General features: G+C 36.7%; 1 pseudogene; it reads left to right on the top strand.

The window, feature by feature from the left end:
• Window positions 1-9,997: 9,997 nt before the first annotated feature.
• On the top strand, window positions 9,998-16,693 carry LOC110143604 (renin receptor pseudogene; annotated as a pseudogene).
• The last annotated feature ends 1,737 nt before the right edge of the window (window positions 16,694-18,430 follow it).

Below are 18,430 nucleotides of genomic sequence, written 5' to 3'. Positions count from 1 at the left end.
GCTTTTATTACCTCTTTTGTAAATGGGGATAAATTACTATCTATCTCAGTTATAGTGATGATTATGAAAATTATTACATACAAAATTCACAAAAAGTGCTAGGCACAATACTACTGAATCAGTACTATCTCTTTGCTATTATTTCCTCAAACCATAAGTAATATTTAAGTACTTTTTATTCAAAGTTTCTTATTGTTCTTTAGTCAAAGTTTGGTTAATGTCACCAGTTTTTACATCAGCCAACTTTAGCAATGCTTATTTTTTTCCAAGAATTTTTTTAATCTTTTATTTATTAATTTGATGTATCTTTCCATACTCTACCACATATGCCATTGAATTAATGACAATATGCCAGTTATATTAATTTATTTTTAAGGATAACACCCTATTAGCTTACCAACAGGTATTTTAAATCCTAGCAATAAAGAAAAACTAATTATTATTAAACAACTTATATTAACCTTATTATAAAAAACAGTAGAGGTATAGGGATAAGTAAGATAAGATCCATGACCACAAGTAATTTAACATTAGAGGGAAGACAAAGACATTAAAGAGAAGTGTAATTAGTACAAGTACATTCTTCTCCATATCAGTATTCAGTTCAGTTCAGTCACTCAGCTGGGTCTGACTCTTTGCGACCCCATGAACCACAGCAGGCCAGGCCTCCCTGTCCATTACCAGCTCCCGGAGTTTACCCAAACTAATGTACATTGAGTCGGTGATGCCATCTAACCATCTCATCCTCTGTCATCCCCTTCTCCTCCTGCCTTCAATCTTTCCCAGCATCAGGGTCTTTTCCAATGAGTCAGCTCTTCACATCAGGTGGCCAAAATATTGGAGTTTCAGCTTCAACATCAGTCCTTCCAATGAACACCCAGAACTGATCTCCTTTATGAAGGACTGGTTGGATCTCCTTGCAGTCCAAGGGACTCTCAAGAGTCTTCTCCAACACTACTGTTCAAAAGCATCAATTCTTCAGTGTTCAGCTTTCTTTATAGTCCAACTCTCACATCCATACATGACTACTGGAAAAAAACATAGCCTTGACTAGATGGACCTTTGTTGACAAAGTAATGTCTCTGATATTATCAGCCATCAAATTAAGCAAATTAATTTGGATCACAGAAAAAGCAAGGGAATTTCAGAAAAATAGCTACTCCTGCTTCCTTGACTATGCTAAACCCTTTGATTGTGTGGATCACAACAAACTACAGAAAACTCTTAAAGAGATAGGAAGACACCTTATCTGTCTCCTCAGAAACTTGTGTGCTGGTCAAGAAACAATAGTTAGAACCAGACATGGAACAACTGACTGTTTCAAAATTGGGAAAGGAATACCTCAAGGCTGTACATTGTCACCCTGCTTACTTAACTTCTATGAAGAGTACATCATGTGGAATGCCAGGCTGGATGAAGCACAAGTTGGAATCAAGATTACTGGGAGAAATATCAACAATCTCAGATATGCAGATGATACCATGCTCCTGGCAGAAAGTAAAGAGGAATTAAACAGCCTCTTGATGAGTGTGAAAGAGGAGAGTGAAAAGGCTGGCTTAAAACTCAACATTCAAAAAATGAAGATCATGGCATCTAGTCCCATCACTTCATGGCAAATAGAAGGGGGAAATGTGGAAACAATGGCAGATTTTATTTTCGTGGACTCCAAAATCACTGCAGATGGTGACTGCAGACAAGAAATTAACACACATTCGCTCCTTTCAAGAAAAGCTATGGCAAAACTAGGCAGCATATTAAAAAGCAGAGACATTACTTTGCTGACAAAGGTCCATCTAGTCAAAGCTATGGTTTTTCCAGTAGCCATGTATGGATGTGAGAGTTGAACTATAAACAAAGCTGAGCACCAAAGAACTGATGTTTCCAAATTGTGGTGCTGGAGATTCTCAAGTTTCCCTTGGATTGCAAGAAGATCCAACCAGTCAATCCTAAAGGAAATCAACCCTGAATATTCACTGGAAGGACTGATGTTGAACCTCCAATACTTTAGCCATCTGATGCAAAAAGCTGACTTATTGGAAAAGACCCTGATTCTGGGAAAGATTGAAGGCAAAAGGAGAAGAGGGCAGTGAAGTATAAGATGGTTGGATGGCATCATTGACACAATGGACACGAGTTTGAGTTACCTTCAATGACAGTGAAGGACAAGGAATCCTGGTGCGCTGTCGTCCTATGTGGGATCCCAAAGTGTCAGACTCAACTTAGTGACTGAATAACAGACAGCAACAAACAAAGCAAATCATTTTATTTGCTGTTTGTCTTCAAGGCTTCCTCTCCTTCTGGATCAGGAATCCTTTCCTGCTGCCCTAAACTCTGCTGCAGACAAACTCTTTCCTTTGTCTGGATCTTGGGTTGCTAATTAACATGATAGAGGGATGCTCTCTCCCCATGTGAGGCAGGAAAGAGTTAAGTATGTCAGGCCTCTCTTCTTTCTCATTATCCCCTCCTTCCTTCCCCAAGACCATCAAAACAATCCACTTATGTACATAAATATTTTCATTGAAGTTTGGAGACCATTTCAGGAGGGAATTACAATGTAATTTCTCCTGAAGCATGATAGACTCTGGATTCTGAGTCTCAGCCTTAAGAAAAAGAATATCATCCATGGGTTGACTCAGCTTTTTGAAAGATTAGTCAACATCTATGATCCTTCATTTTACCTCTGATGTCTTACTTTTTCCCTAACTTGGAACATGATGTTTCTCTCCACCATTTGGGACACAGTTCTTTAGGTTGTAAACAGTTATCCATTGCATTCATACTGCCACAACCTAAGAACCTAGACAGCCCTGTCATGCAGAAATTCTCTGATATTTGACCCTATTGAACTATATCCCCCCTTCATTAAAACTCTTTCCTCATTCACTCATATGGCACATGTCTTCTCTTATCTCATCATTTCTCCATGATTATTTATTTTGACTATTTATAAGTTCTTTGCTTTCTTCTTGCTCATTCATTTCCTCAACATTCTAGTTGAAGAAATTAACTAGTTAACTTCAACATTAACTAGTTTTCCTTCTTCTACTTCTCTGCCTCTATGTTATATGAACATATATCTTTTTTAAACATTCTATTGAACTGAATTAATGTGTTTACATATCTATATTTCTCACTTACAGGTAAGTTTCTTTGTGACAGGGACTTCATTATATTCATTGCTGCATATTAATTGTTTAGTATGTTGCTAGGTACACAAAAGGACAATAAACATTTGCTTAAGAGAATCTAAACTCTTAGTAGAGATAATCTAGAGAGAAAAAAAAAATCAACATTTTAAACTTTCTATAGAAAAGAACTAAATTATTTCTAAAATTCTTAAAAGCTAAAATATTTTGGTTTACAAAAGAGTAACAAAGTGGGAATAATCTAATTTTTCACAAACATGGGATAGAAATACATTAACCTGAATGGGCAGAATTATTTTGATTCAAGATAGTGATATTTACTGAAATGCTCTTCATGTTTGCTACTTTCTTCCTCTCTAACTATGCATTTCTCTCTTTCAAACACTAATGAATAAGGAATGTTAAATAAAAAGAGTTGGGTGAAGCCATGTGTATGGAAAATTAACATGGCACAATTGCAAGGTTTCTATGCATACATTACAGGGAAAATAAAACACTGGTTTACAGCCAAAGCATAATAGATCAGGTTGGCAATGGAAAACTATTTAGTGAATTTACACAAGTGAATTTACCCAAGTGAGATTCTGAGGGGAGGGAGGGTGAAAATATGGGAAATTTGAGCCAAATTCTCATTATATGTCTCAGGATATTTAACATTAATTGTACTTTAGATAAATAAGAATATTAAGATTATTCCTTTAGGCTAAAGTAAATGAATGAATAAGCAAGTTTTTCCTATGTTTTAAGTACCCTTCTGAAATTATAGAATTTGCACATAGAAATAAATTTGGAAGAAAAGGACTCCTGGCCTTCATTATAAAATAATCAAGTAAATTAACTGGGAACACAGCAGGGTCTTATTACCAAAGAAGAAATTAGTTCAATGACTTTTAAATTCAATTTTGGAAACTGTGAGTTTATTGGAATGCAAAGCAAGAAATATATTTCACTGCCAAAGAGAAGCAATCATTGATTCCAGTTAATTCACTGATACAGTCTTTCATTTTTTTCCCCCCTCTCTTCTCTTTGTCACTGATTCCTAGTATTTTCTATATAGTACAAAGGGCTAGGAAAGTAGGAGACACGCAAAAAAAAAAAAAAGTAGCAAAGTCAATTAACTATCTTTTATTCAAGGCATAATTTACCAGTGTGTGAACTGCTTAATATTTCCTTCACTATTCACTTTATTTACATATCATTTCATTTTTCCCATTTTTACTATTTTAACCCACTATAAAAATTAATAAAGAAAAATATCTTTATTCAAATGAATAAAGAAAAATAATGCCTAGTGCAGTAGCCTCCACGAGTCACATGTGAAGTTTTAAAATATAGACAGTCCCATCCAGGACATATTGAATCAGAATGTCTTAGGGTATGTCTGAATGGTTATATTTTCTAAAATAGTTCACAGTTAAATCCAGCATTTACCAAGGAATGAAAATGGTTGGCAACTGAAGCAAACAGTCAATGCATTGTAAATGGTATAATAATATTATGAAAGTGTATTTCTGACTGCAAGCCTTTTGGGTGAAAAAATTGGAACTTAAAATGATTTCATGCATAGGTGCTTCAGTAATAACAAAACTGAGTACTTGTATTATCTATAGGTACTCTTGTAGCCTCCTTTCATTGGCGATGAATGAATTCCATCTTAGAAAGACTATCAAATTTGTGTCATATCAACATATGAAAAACATTTAACATAAGAGAATACATGAAACTCCAGAAAACTCCACAAATGAGTTCATGTATTTTTCTATTTTATTTATTTATTGTGTATCTAATCTTATTTTAGGTATTGGGGAAATTTAACTGGAAACAAACTACATAAACTCTCTGATTTCCAGGAGCTAACATTTTATTGGGAAGAGACAGAAAAAAAAATTATGAACTGAATAAGTAAGTTAACTTCAGGTCCAGTAAACACTAACATGAACACAGAGTGACTTTATGACTGAAGAGAGGAAGATACTTTAGCTAAGTAAGATTGTCAGACCTTACATTTACTAAATCTATTCTTAACATTCAAAAGGAGGCATAGGTGAAGATAAGTGGAAGAGTATTTCTACCAGAAGAAAAGCAGGTTTAAAGGCCTAAAAATGGAAAAGACCTTGATGTGAGTGTTCAATTAACTAAACATAGTAAGAGCCCTCAACCTTCAAAATGTATAATCTAGTACATGTCAAATGCATGACCAAAGTTATTTTAGCATAAAATGCTAACACAATTTTCTATTTAAATTGATGAGTAAATTTTATCAATAGTATAGAAACTGTAAGCCCTCTTTTATTTACTGTTTTAAATATGAGATGATTGTTTCTACATTGTGTTTAACTGAACAGGATCAGTTATTGAGTGCATGTTCAACTGCAGTATTTAGTCTTACCATAGGTTCTCTAGTAGAGATATCTCACTAGATGACTCAACAGATATCTCACTAAATATCTACTTTTGACTAATTTAAATTATGCAACTGGATATATGAATTTTTGTATTAAATATCTATGCAGCATTGAGAAAGAAATGATTATACAAGCAAAATTCCTCAAAAGGGGCTATGATAATACCTGGCCATTTTAAAGAGACCACAGGAAAGAATACTGGAGAGAGTTGCCATTCCCTCCTCGAGGGGATCTTTCCAACCCAGGGATTCAACCCAGGTCTCCTGCATTGCAGGTGGATTCTTCATCATCTGAGCCACCAGAGAAGCCCTTGTACTGTTTTAGCCTCATAGGAAGTGTTTAGTTTCAAATTTAATTTGCTGTTTTTAACAATGTCATAAATAATACTTTTAAACTTTTGGGGGAATACTGAGTATACAAAGATTCAGATTTTCTAATTAGATTCATTAAAACTAGAAATCTTGTCTTCTCTCAAAGTTTATACTGATGTAAAGAACTGAAGCACCCAAGGGAATAAGAGAAGTGAAGGATCTGGAGAACAGTGAAACTACTTTCTTGCATTACTTAAATATTCTTTGACCCAAAATAGATGAGTTCTCTAGATGAAGTATGTGAGTTATTGTACCAAAGTTGGCAAATATTTATGCTACAAAAAAAAAAAACACTATTTTATATGTCAGAAAATTGCACAGCAATAATAGGTAAGAATAAATCTGACACCATATTAGATGTTTCTTTAACTTTTGTATTCTGTTGCTTTTTGCTACAAGTTAATCACTAGACCAAAGGAACACTGACTATAGTTTAAAGAATGCACAGTGGTCCGTCTCCAGGGACCCTCCTTTCCATGCCTGAACAATACCTTTGTTCAGCTCACAAGAAACATTTTGATCCAGCCTAACTAAAGGGCCGATGCTGTGGAAGTGCTGCACTCAATATGCCAGCAAATTTGGAAAACTCAGCAGTGGCCACAGGACTGGGAAAGGTCAGTTTTCATTCCAATGCCAAAGAAAGTCAAAGCCAAAGAATGCTTAAACTACCGCACAATTGCAATCATCTCACACGCTAGTAAAGAAATGCTCAAAAATCTCCAAGCCAGGCTTCAGCAATATGTGAAACGTAAACTTTCAGATGTTCAAGCTGGTTTTAGAAAAGGCAGCGGAACCAGAGATCAAATTGCCAACATTTGCTGGATCATCAAAAAAGCAAGAGAGTCCCAGAAAAACATCTATTTCTACTTTATTGACTGTGCCAAAGCCTTTGACTGTGTGGATCAAAATAAACTGTGTAAAATTCTGAAGAAATGGGAATACCAGACCACCTGATCTGCCTCTTTCTCTATACAGAGAAAACTATACAGGTCAGGAAGCAACAGTTAGAACTGGACATGGAACAACAGACAGGTTCCAAATAGGGAAAGGGTTACATCAAGGCTGTATATTGTCACCCTGCTTATTTAACTTATATGCAGAGTACATCATGAGAAACGCTGGGCTGGTTGAAGCATAAGCTGGAATCAAGATTTCTGGGAGAAATATCAATAACCTCAGATATACAGATGACACCACCCTTATGGCAGAAAATGAAGAAGAACTAAAGAGCCTCTTGATGAAAGTGAAAGAAGAGAGTAAAAAAGTTGGCTTAAAGCTCAACATTCAGAAAATTAAGATAATGGCATCAGGTCCCATCATTTCATGGCAAATAGATGGGGAGACAGTGGAAACAGTGGCTGACTATTTTTCTGGGCTCCAAAATCACTGTGGATGGTGATTGCAGCTGTGAAATTAAAAGATACTTGCTCCTTGGAAGGAAAGTTATGACCAACCTAAACAGCATATTAAGAAGCAGAGACATTACTTTGCCAACAAAGGTCCATCTAGTCAATGCTATGGTTTTTCCAGTAGTCATGTATGGATGTGAGAGTTGGACTATAAAGAAAGATGAGCTCTAAAGAATTGATGCTTTTGAACTATGGTGTTGGAGAAGACTCTTGAGAGTTCCTTGGTCTGCAAGGAGATCCAGCCAGTCCATCCTAGAGGAGATCAGTCCTGGATGTTCATTGGAAAGACTGATATTGAAGCTGAAACTCCAATACTTTTGCTACCTGCTGCAAAGAGCTGACTCATTTGAAAAGACCCTGATGCTGGGAAAGTTTGAGGGCAGGAGGAGAAGGGAACGACAGAGGATAAGATGGTTGGCTGGCATCACTGACTCAATGGACATGGTTTAGGTAGACTCTGGGATTTGGTGTTGGACAGGGAGGCCTGGTGTGCTGCAGTTCATGGGGTCACAAAGAATTGGATATGGCTGAGTGACTGAACTGAACTAAACTGTGAATGTCTACAGAAGAGAAGAAATGAACACATCCCATACAGAATCTGGCCAAAACCAGGAAATACATGCAAATTTTTTGGCTTTTTTAGGTTACCTCCTCCTCACTTATTCCCTGTTTGTTCTATAAAAAGAAAACACACAAAAAATTAGTGCCCGGATCCCAGCAAGATGGTTTTTAGGTACACTAACTCACCATCTTCTTGGTTTTATGGCTTTCTGAATACAGTCACTATTTCTTGTCCCAACAACTTGTCCCTTGATTTGTTGGCCTGTCATGTGGTGAGCAATATGAACTTAGACTCCTTAATGTAGCTCTGTGACTGTGGAGCCATGCACTATAAATACTTAGTTTCAGGGATTACCTATAATACATAATCCTTAACTCAGATTCCTGGAAAATTTCAATGGTCTCTTTACCCATTGTTACCTCTCATGTCAAGAGGGGATTAGACCTTGAAGACTTAAATACAAGATATGACACCATTATTGCATTGTTTTCTTAGGTCAGTCACCAAGACGACAGACATAAAAGCAGAAATAAACAGAACCTAGCCAAACTTAACAACTTTTGCAGAGCAAAGAACATCATGAAATGAAGTGAAAGTGGCTCAGTCCAACTCTTTGTGTTTGACTCTTTGTGGACCCCACAGACTATACAGTCCATGGAATTCTCCAGGCCAGAATACTGGAGTGGGTAGCCTTTCCCTTCTCCAGGGGATCTTCCCAACCCAGGAATCAAACCCAGGTCTCCCACATTACAGGTGGATTCTTTACCAGCTGAGCCACAGGGGAAGCCCAAAGAACATTATAAACAAACTGAAACGAAAAACCTATGAGCTGGAGAAAATATTTGTAAATTATGTGACTGAAAGGGCTTTTAATTTCAAAAATACACAAACAGGTCATACAATTTAATAACAGGAAAGCAAAAACCTAATCCAAAAAAAAGAGCAGAAGCCCTAAATTGACATTTTTCAAAAGACATATAGATGGTCAACAGGCACATGATAAAATGGTCAACATCACTAATTATTAAACAAATGCAAATAAAAACTACAATGAGATATCACCTAAGGTGGTCAGATAGCCACCATCAAAGAGTCTATAAATAATAAATGGTAGAGAACATGAGGAAAAAAGGAAACCCTGCTACAATGCTATCAGGAATGCAAATTGGTGCCGCTACAATGGAAAACACTATCAAAGGTCCTTAAAAAACTAAAAACAGAATTGCTGTATAATCCTCTAATTCCACTCCTAGGCATATATATGAAAAATATGAAAGCCCTAGTTCAAAATGGGATACATGTACCCCAGTGCTGACAGCAATACTATTGAAAATAGCCAAGACATGGAAGCAAAACTAAGTGTCAGTCAAAAGATGTGGTATATATAATACCTTATTTAATACACACACGTGATAGAATACTACTCAGTCATAAAAAAGAATGAAATAATGCCATTTGAAGCAACATGGATAGCCTTAGAAGTTATCATACTAAATGAAGTAAGTCAGACAAAGACAAATAAGATATGATATCACTTATATGTGGAATCTAAAATACAGTACAAATGAACTTATTTACAAAAAAGAAACAGACTCACAGATAGAAAACAAACTATGGGTACCAAGGGGAAGAGGCTGGAAGGAGTAACTTGGGAGTATCGGTTTAACAGATGCCCACTATCATACATAAAACAAAAGACTAGATATAGTGTATAGCAGAAGGGACTATATTCAACATCTTGTAATAAACTTTAATGAAAAAGAATTTTCAAATGAGTAAGAATATATACATATTTATCCATATCACCAAGTCACTTTGCTATACACGTGAAACTAATACCATACTGTAAATCAACTGAACTTCAAAAAAAATAAAAGATGAGATTGGACCAGTGAGTACCTCATCATCCCTCACAAAAGAAATCTGTGACTTTCTGGCCAACTGCTCTAAGTCCATTCTCTTTGCATATACCAAAAGAGGTTAGGACAAAAGTCATCAAAAAACAGGACAAGAGAGAATGTAGTAATCCCACATGCCTAAGCCAGGATTCAAACTCCAGAAAGCTTGGCAATGATGCTAACAAAACTGTCTTGAAAGGTACAGCATGGCTAATGGAATTGAAGGCACAGTGATTGCTATATGTTTGTTGAGGAAAATCCCTATCATCAAAAAATTAACCATTTTAATGCCAAAGAGTGTTCAAACTACTTCACAACTGCCCTCATTTCATACACTAGCAAAGTAATACTAAAAATTCTCCAAGGCAGGCTTCAATACTATAGGAACCGTGAACTTCCAGATGTTCTAAATGGATTTAGAAAAGGCAAAGCAACCAGAGATCAAATTGCCAACATCTTTTGGATCATCAAAAAAGCAAGAGAATTTCAGGAAAAGATATCTATTTCTGCTTTATTGACTATGCCAAAGCCTTTGACTCTGTGGAAAAGAGAAACTGTGGAAAAGTCTTCAAGAGATGGGAATACCAGACCATGTTACCTGCCTCCTGAAAAATCTGTATGCAGGTCAAGAAGCAACAGTTAGAATCAGACATGGAACAACAGACAGGTTCCAAATTGGGAAAGGAGTATGTCAAGGCTGTATATTGTCACCCTGCTTATTTAACTTACATGCAGAGTACATCACACAAAATGTGGGGCTGGTTGAAGCACAAGCTGGAATCAAGATTTCTGGGAGAAATATCAATAACCTCAGATATGCAGATGACACCACCCTTATGGCAGAAAGTGAAGAAGAACTAAAGAGTCTTGTGATGAAAGTGAAAGAGAAGTGTGAAAAAGCTGGCTTAAAATTCAACATTCGAAAAACTAAGATCATGGCATCTTGTCCTATCATTTTATGGCAAATAGATGGGGAAACAATGGAAACAGTGACAGACTATTTTGGGAGACTCCAAAATCACTGCAGATGGTGACTGCAGTCACAGAATTAAAAGATGTTTGGTCCTTGGAGGATAGCTATAACAAACGTAGATGGCATATTAAAAACCAGAGACATTTCTTTGCCAACAAAGGTCTGTCTAGTCAAAACTATGGTTTTTCCAGTAGTTATACATGATGTGAGAGGTGGACCTTAAGGAAAGCTGAGTGCCGAAGAAGTGATGCTTTTGAACTGGTGTTGAAGACTCTTGAGAGGCCCTTGGACTGCAAGGAGATCCAACCAGTCCATCCCAAAATAAATCAGTCCTGAGTGTTCATTGGAAGGACTGATACTGAAGCTGAAACTCCAATAATTTGGCCCCCTGATGCAAAGAACAGACTCACTGGAAGAGACCCTGATGCTGGGAAAGATTGAAGGCAGGAGGAAAAGGGGAAGGCAGAGAATGAGATGGTTGGATGGCAATACTGACTTGATGAACTTGAGTTTGAGTAGACTCATGTTGGTTGGTTGTGGACAGGGAGGCCTGGCATGCTGCAGTCCATGGGTTTGCAGAGTCAGACACAACTGAGTGACTGAACTGAATGTTTTAAGGAGTGTGTAAATACCAATGCTCTGCTGAAGTTTATTTTATACACTCTCAGTTATTAAAACATCTCAATTGTTTTAAACAATAAAATACTGTAATGGATTATGACTAATGAAACAAAAAACACCACTACCTAGAAGTCTTTTTCACACAGAGAACAGAAGGTTGCTTCTTGGTTTGTTTTGCTAGGTATCTTTCACATGCAAGAATATGGTGTCATTTGCAACTTTTTAAAACTCATAGTCTGCTTTAAAATGCACATTTAAGTCTGAATGTTGATATTCTGAGCTTCCTGGGTAAATGTATTTTGGGACCATAACACACATAGCTCCTTTCTCTCCTTGCCTTATGTGATTGGCTTTGTAATTCGATTTGTTTTTCTCCCATCTTCTAGACCTATTTTTCTCATCCCTCACTTCTTTCCCGCCTTCCTACCTATTGAAAAAAGAGTGTCTGCTTCTGAAAATGTCCATATCTATTTATAGCACTGATTAGAGTGTACTAAAATTTGAATAAGCAAGAGATATTACATATACCACCGATGCCACTCTACCTCAATTTCCTCATACTAAAATGGGAAGGAAGAGTTGAATATTCCTGAAGTTCTCTGTAGCTTAAATACCCTGAAAGTTTAGTAGTTTTGTTTCCTTTTTTAAGTACTGATGTTTTAATATTGGGACTGAAATTGAAAGTGATGGTATTTGATAAATTTTTTCAGCAAATGGATATATAGAAATATTTTCAATGGCAAGCCACTTAAAGGAAAATAAATGAGTTCATAGATAACTCGGGATATGTTGAGTCAGTGGGGGGGGGGCAATCCAATTAGATAATTTATCTGTACATTAATGTCCAGTTAATTATATGCTTTTATTCTGACTTTCAAATTCCTCTAGATTTCATTTTTGGCCGTGTTGGGTCTTTGTCGCTGTGTTAGGCTTTCTCCAGTTGCAGTGAGTGGGGGTTACTGTCTTATTGCAGGGCACAGGCTCTAGAGTACGGGCTTAGGAGCTGTGGCACGTGGGCTTAGATGCCCCGAGGCACGTGGAATCTTCCTGGCCCAGGGACTGAACCGTGTCCCCTGCATTGGCAGGTAGACCTTTATCCACTGTACCACCAAGGAAGTCCCAAATTAATCTAGACTTAATAGAATATTTTTATAAAAATTATGGTCTTGGTTAAGAATTGGGACATATTTTATCAACATTATTTCACTATACAAATAATTTTATTGGACTTCCTAACACACTGATTATCTGAGTTAGCATTGTCTTAATTGCTTCAGAGATATTTTTTCATTTAATTATTATAATGACCCAGTGAGACAAAGAGGCTTTTTCATACACTGAAGTTTTAAATTCATCCTAAAGTTTATCTCATTTCATAGCTCTAAAGGAGTGATATTTTGGTAACTCTGGTTTATGAATGATGCATTGAAAATTCATCTTACTCTCATAAAAACAACCCAGGTATATGTACTCTGAATAATGAAGTGAATGCCTTCTGCAGTTAAAGAGAAAAAATATGTCCCAACATAATTATGAAACATAATAATCTAGCAGCTATAGAATAGCCCATACCCAAAGACACAAACTCTGGCTGAAAAAAATTATGACTATCTTTATCTATATACACACACTATGCAATTGACCCAATGAATAAATATTTCAACTTGTTTTTGTGCACAGGTAAAAATAGAAGTTGAAACTATGGAAATTAAAACCCTGATTTCCACCAGAGTAAATTATTCTTCTATGTAACACTACATTTCATGAATTTTTTTCCTTTGCAATGCTGGCATTGATTCATACCTCTGTTAGGCATATGTATAATGTAATGTGGTTTAAAAAACATTAGTGTCAGAGTGGTTGCTTCTGTGCCTGGAGCAATATGATAATCACATGGCCAAATAAGCTAAACAAATGAAAATGTAAAATCCTGAACATGAGCATAAGTGATTTTAGAAGAGATTTTAATGTGTCATAGTGAAGTACACAAGATTGCAATATAATAAGTTTTTAGCACATAAAGAATGATTATAATAATTAAAATAAAGCCCTTCCTATGCATTCTATATAATACATGCCATTACAATTGAAAAAAAAAAAAAGCCTCTTCAAGGTCACAGCTAGCCTGTAATAAATTTTTGTTAAATTTGTTGATGTATTTACCATTGTTCTGATTTCCAAGCAAGCAAAAACTTCATTAAAGAAAAGGCAATTAATTTCAAAAAGCTTTAAATTGCAACTAATGAGGCTACAGGATTCATTACCAGTGAAGGTCACAGAGCTCAATAGAGTCCTGAATTTGTTTTTATCTCCAGTTGTATGACTGACTGGCAGAGTTGAACATTATAAAGTCTATCACTCAGAAACCAATCAAGCTGCCACCCAGCAACAGGACCACAGCCAGGCAGCTAATCAGAGCAGCATCAAAGTGGATCCTATGGACCATGTACATCATGAGAAGTGAAAGTTGCTCAGTCGTGTAGGACTCTTTGCTGCCTCATGGGCTATACAGTCCATGGAATTCTCCAGGCCAGAATACTGGAGTGGGTAGCTGGTTCCCTTTTCCAGGGGATCTTCCCAATCCAGAGATCCAATCCATGTCTCCTGCATTACAGGTGGATTCTTTACCAGGGAAGCCCAAGAATACTGGAGTGGGGAGCCTATCCCTTCTCCAGCAGATTTTCCTGACCCAGGAATTGAACCTGGGTCTCCTGCATTGCAGGGGGATTCTTTACTAGCTGAGCTACCAGGGAATCCCCATGTACATCATATTAAGTTCCAATTTCTTTTTCAAATGATGTAACTCTAATTTTGTAAAAATGTTTACTTACATATTGAAAGTGCCCAATGCTTCTTAATGAGAAATTCACATCTTACTATCTTAGTTAACACTTTTATACTCTTTTAAAAATCCACTGGGAATAAAATATTTTACTTAATGAATCAACAAAGTACTAAAAGCAACTTATGATTATGGTATTGACAGAATGTGCCATATAGAAATCAACGAAAAGTTGAAAAGTACCAAGTAAACTATCTTCTGATGGCTGCACTGGTATTGAAAAGTATTTCCTAAACATATTTTGATAGTCATTTATTTGTTCCTTTATTAATATCTATGTTCATTTACTTATCCTCCCATTCATTTGTGAACAGTTAAATAGCTATATAACAGTAAATATTATATAAGGTGGTAGGAATAAGAAAATAAATATAAAATGGACCCTCCCTAAAGAAATTTAGACTCCACTGAAGAGAGTAAAGTTCACACTCCAAGTAAAATAAGTGTCATTAGCGCTGCTATCAAAGACGACTTCCAGAGAACAATGAACACTTGATCAATGTAACTCACCTTCATAAAGATGTATTTTTAAAAAATCTCCTCTTCTAGAGGCATCAGCAGCTTTTAAAGCTCCCCAGGTGATTCCAAGCGCAGCCAGGAGAGGGATCAGGCTGGTTGACATTTGTGGAGAAGCCGAGCTGTGGCATGGGCCTCCCTCAGGGAAAGCAGGGATAAATTGTCACCGTCTCGGCAGAACCCCAGGAAAAGCAATGAAGAGAAGCCACCTGCCTTAGGGTACCTTGGGCAATGTGGGGACAAAACCTGACTCTCTTACCTTCATGCCGGTCCTGGCCTCCCTGCTCGCGTTTTCTTAGGAGCAGATGCTTTCTTTCAGGATTTGATTTCAGTGCCACTTGCTCCCAGAATCTAGAGTGGGGAGCTGAGACACATGTGATCAGCAGGCTTTTCAGTCACCCTGAGTTCATTCATTCAACAAATACACACGGCGGCTCTTGGAGGGCACAGGGAGTTGTGTCTGTTTTGTGTTTCCTGCATGGAGTGAAATAAAGTGTTGCCAATATCAACAGCAGCTTCCTGGGGGCATCTGCCGTCTCTACTCCAGAGGTAAGCTGCAAATGGAACTTGACGACTCTCATTTCTATACGGACCCTTATGTTTATATGACCTCGCTGTGTCTGGCTCCCTAAACTTCGGTGATGTACCTCCTTGTGACCCTGCCATCTGGCTGTGGCTGCCCTTGACCTCAACCACAAGTTTGTGAGGCTCCCATCATTGGCACCTGGGTCCTGCCTCATGCATCTTCCCTGTTGTTTGGACTGTACGGTATTAGGGCAGCAGAAGGAACTGATCCATCTCTCTTCTAAACCCAGTCTGTGGGTGTCTCATTGGATCCTCAGAGTAACCCTGCAAGCCTGGCCCTGAAGGGTGGAGCCAAAGTCATCAGGAAACAGAGAGATCTCAGCCAGCAGTATTATGCTTACCTGTATCAGATGTCTTAGGGAACAAATTTAGTATATTAAGATCACCAGGATCTGTTGTTTTCTGGAATGGAAATTGGCCTATTCCAGGAGAGTGAATCCCAAACGTGGCTGCATTGTCCATGGGCTTCTCTGTGAAAGAAGACCTTTCTTAGCCAGCCCTTGAAGTAGGTAACCTACTCCACCATCCCCAGGCTGCTGTGATGGTGATGGTGAAAGCAGTGGGCAAGCTTGCTCTCCCCCTAGGCAGTGTCATTTCATACCCTTTGGAGAATGCAGTTCCTTTTAGTCTTGACAGCGTGGCAAATTCCGTTCACCCCTTATTTTTGAAGAAACTCTGGCGGTTTTGCAGTTGGCTCCCAGTGAGGAAAGAGTGTACATGGTGGGGAAAGCAAACTCGGTTTTTAAAGATCTCTCAGTAATGCTCAGACAGCTCCACGATCGACTGTTTCAAGAAACCTCTGCTCTCACTTCACTTCCCCTCAATTCTCTGAGTAGGAACAACGAAGTTGATCTCCTTTTTCTTTCTGAACTGCAAGTGTTGCATGATATTTCAGGTTTGTTGTCCCAACATAAGCATCTAGCCAAGGATCATTCTCCGGATTTATACTCACCGGAGCTACCAGGTCTGGATGAAATTGGGAAAAATTATGGGCAAGACTCTGAACAATTTAGAGATGCCTCTAAGATCCTCGTTGATGCTCTGCAAAAGTGTGCAGATGGCATGTACAGTCTCTATGGTGGGAATGCAGTGGTAGAGTTAGGGATTGTCAGATCATTTGACACATCCTTTATGAGGAAGCCAAAGACTATCCTTAAGACAAAACAACTGAAGGACCCCTCAACTCCCTATAACCTTGCCTATAAATATAATTTTGAATGTCCAGTGGTTTTCAACCTGGTACTTTGGACAATGATCAGCTTGGCCTTGACTCTGATTGTCACCTGTTACAGTATTTGGAATATGGATCCTGGAAATGATAGCATCATTTATAGGATGACAAACCAGAAGATTTAAATAGATTGAACTTTCCTTATGCCAAACTTGGAAAGAAAGAGGGTTTTGAATTGGCTGTTTCATTGAAATAAATCTTTTAGTGTAGTTTAAACTATATATTATACTTTAAATTTATAAAAAATCAAATTTTGTTATCTTTTGTGTGTGCCTGTGATGTTCTTTTAGAGTGAATTATATAGTATTTATGTGAGGTGACTTTTGTGATATAGATTCCATAATATACTCAAATATGATGATATAACCATTTAATATAATTTCATTCCATTTACTATTTGGAAATATGCACTGTAATAAGTAACATTTAGAATAGTTTGTGTTATTTATGTTGGGATAATGTGCTGAATTCGAAATGTTTAACTTCCTTACACAGGACAGGTTAAAAGTATTTGGGCTGTTATATACCATGAACCATTTCTAAATGTCTTAATGTAAATATTTCTGAAACAAGAAAAGGTTTTTAACTTCAAGCAGCTATTAACTATGAATATGCTTACACAGTCACTCAGATTTGGAATTGCATCTGATTGACAGATGATAGCTATTATTTTAATCTCTCCCAAAAGTTTGATGATCTGAATGGTCAAGTGTGGGTATTAAACATACTACATTGATATAAGAAGGAACTAGCTTTGTGGAGTTATAGACACCTGTAATCATATACACAAAAACATTTGGGGGACATCTTGGGGCATGATTTCAGTCATTTTTCCCCTTGTGTAAGTTACTCTGGTTTACAGTACAAAATCATTCCATAGAAAGTTAAGTGGAAGTAGATACTCCCTACTTTTTATATAAAAGTGGACCAATGTCTATAAAGAGTGACAAATAAAGTTAATCATGATTCAAAAAAAAAAATCTAACATTCTTGTGCAGGAGTTTTTTGTTGGAACACTGTTCTGTTCTGACCAACTAGGCTCTACCTGAACTTGAAAATCTATAAATTGTGTATGTGTTTGTGCATATGTTTATATTCATATTTAATACTATGCTGTCCACATTTTAAAATATGACATTTAGAAGTTATAAAATATAGGAAGACTAGTTTAAAGTCTACTGAATTATATTGACAATCTATTATGAGTCTCTGAATTACATCATCAGTATTACTGACAGCAAAGGAGGTGATATATACAATTGTGTAAAGAGAAGAGTAGTCAGAACTTATGTCTTATTGGGTATTAAGAGTTGAAGGAGAAAAAGATCTCTAGCTTAGATAAATAGATTCTATCCTTTGAAATAAGGGAAACAGATTTGAGGAGAACTGGTTTGAGGAGTAAGTTGATTTTTATATGCCTGGATAACTTCTAACAGAAGAATTTCAAGGAGTCTAAGAGGTAAATGAGAATGGAACTCACATATAGCTATTTGGTCAGCATTTCCAACTTTAACCACAGAGAGTGAAACAATTAGTTTTGTGAGTTTCAAATAATAAATCTGTAACTATATATATTTCATTTCAGTGAATATCTGACTTCTTCAGAGCAGCTAAAATGAAAACCTAAAATGTTACTACTTAAAATTCAATAAATGCAATGTAAAAGAAATTTAAATAATTAAACTCTCAAATATTTTCAATTCATATCATCTATAATTATGAAACTATTAAAGCTTAAAATTGTAATAAGAATTATGATCACTCTGTCTTAAAATATGGTGTGAAGAAACACATGAAAAGATGCTCAATATCACTCATTATTAGAGAAAGGCAAATACTACAATGAAATATCACCTCACAGCAGTCAGAAC

Source organism: Odocoileus virginianus, chromosome 5, assembly GCF_023699985.2.
Source record: "Odocoileus virginianus isolate 20LAN1187 ecotype Illinois chromosome 5, Ovbor_1.2, whole genome shotgun sequence".
NCBI lineage: Eukaryota > Metazoa > Chordata > Mammalia > Artiodactyla > Cervidae > Odocoileus > Odocoileus virginianus.
The sequence above is the reverse complement of the archived record's forward strand: the minus strand, read 5'-3'. Positions and strand labels throughout refer to the sequence as shown.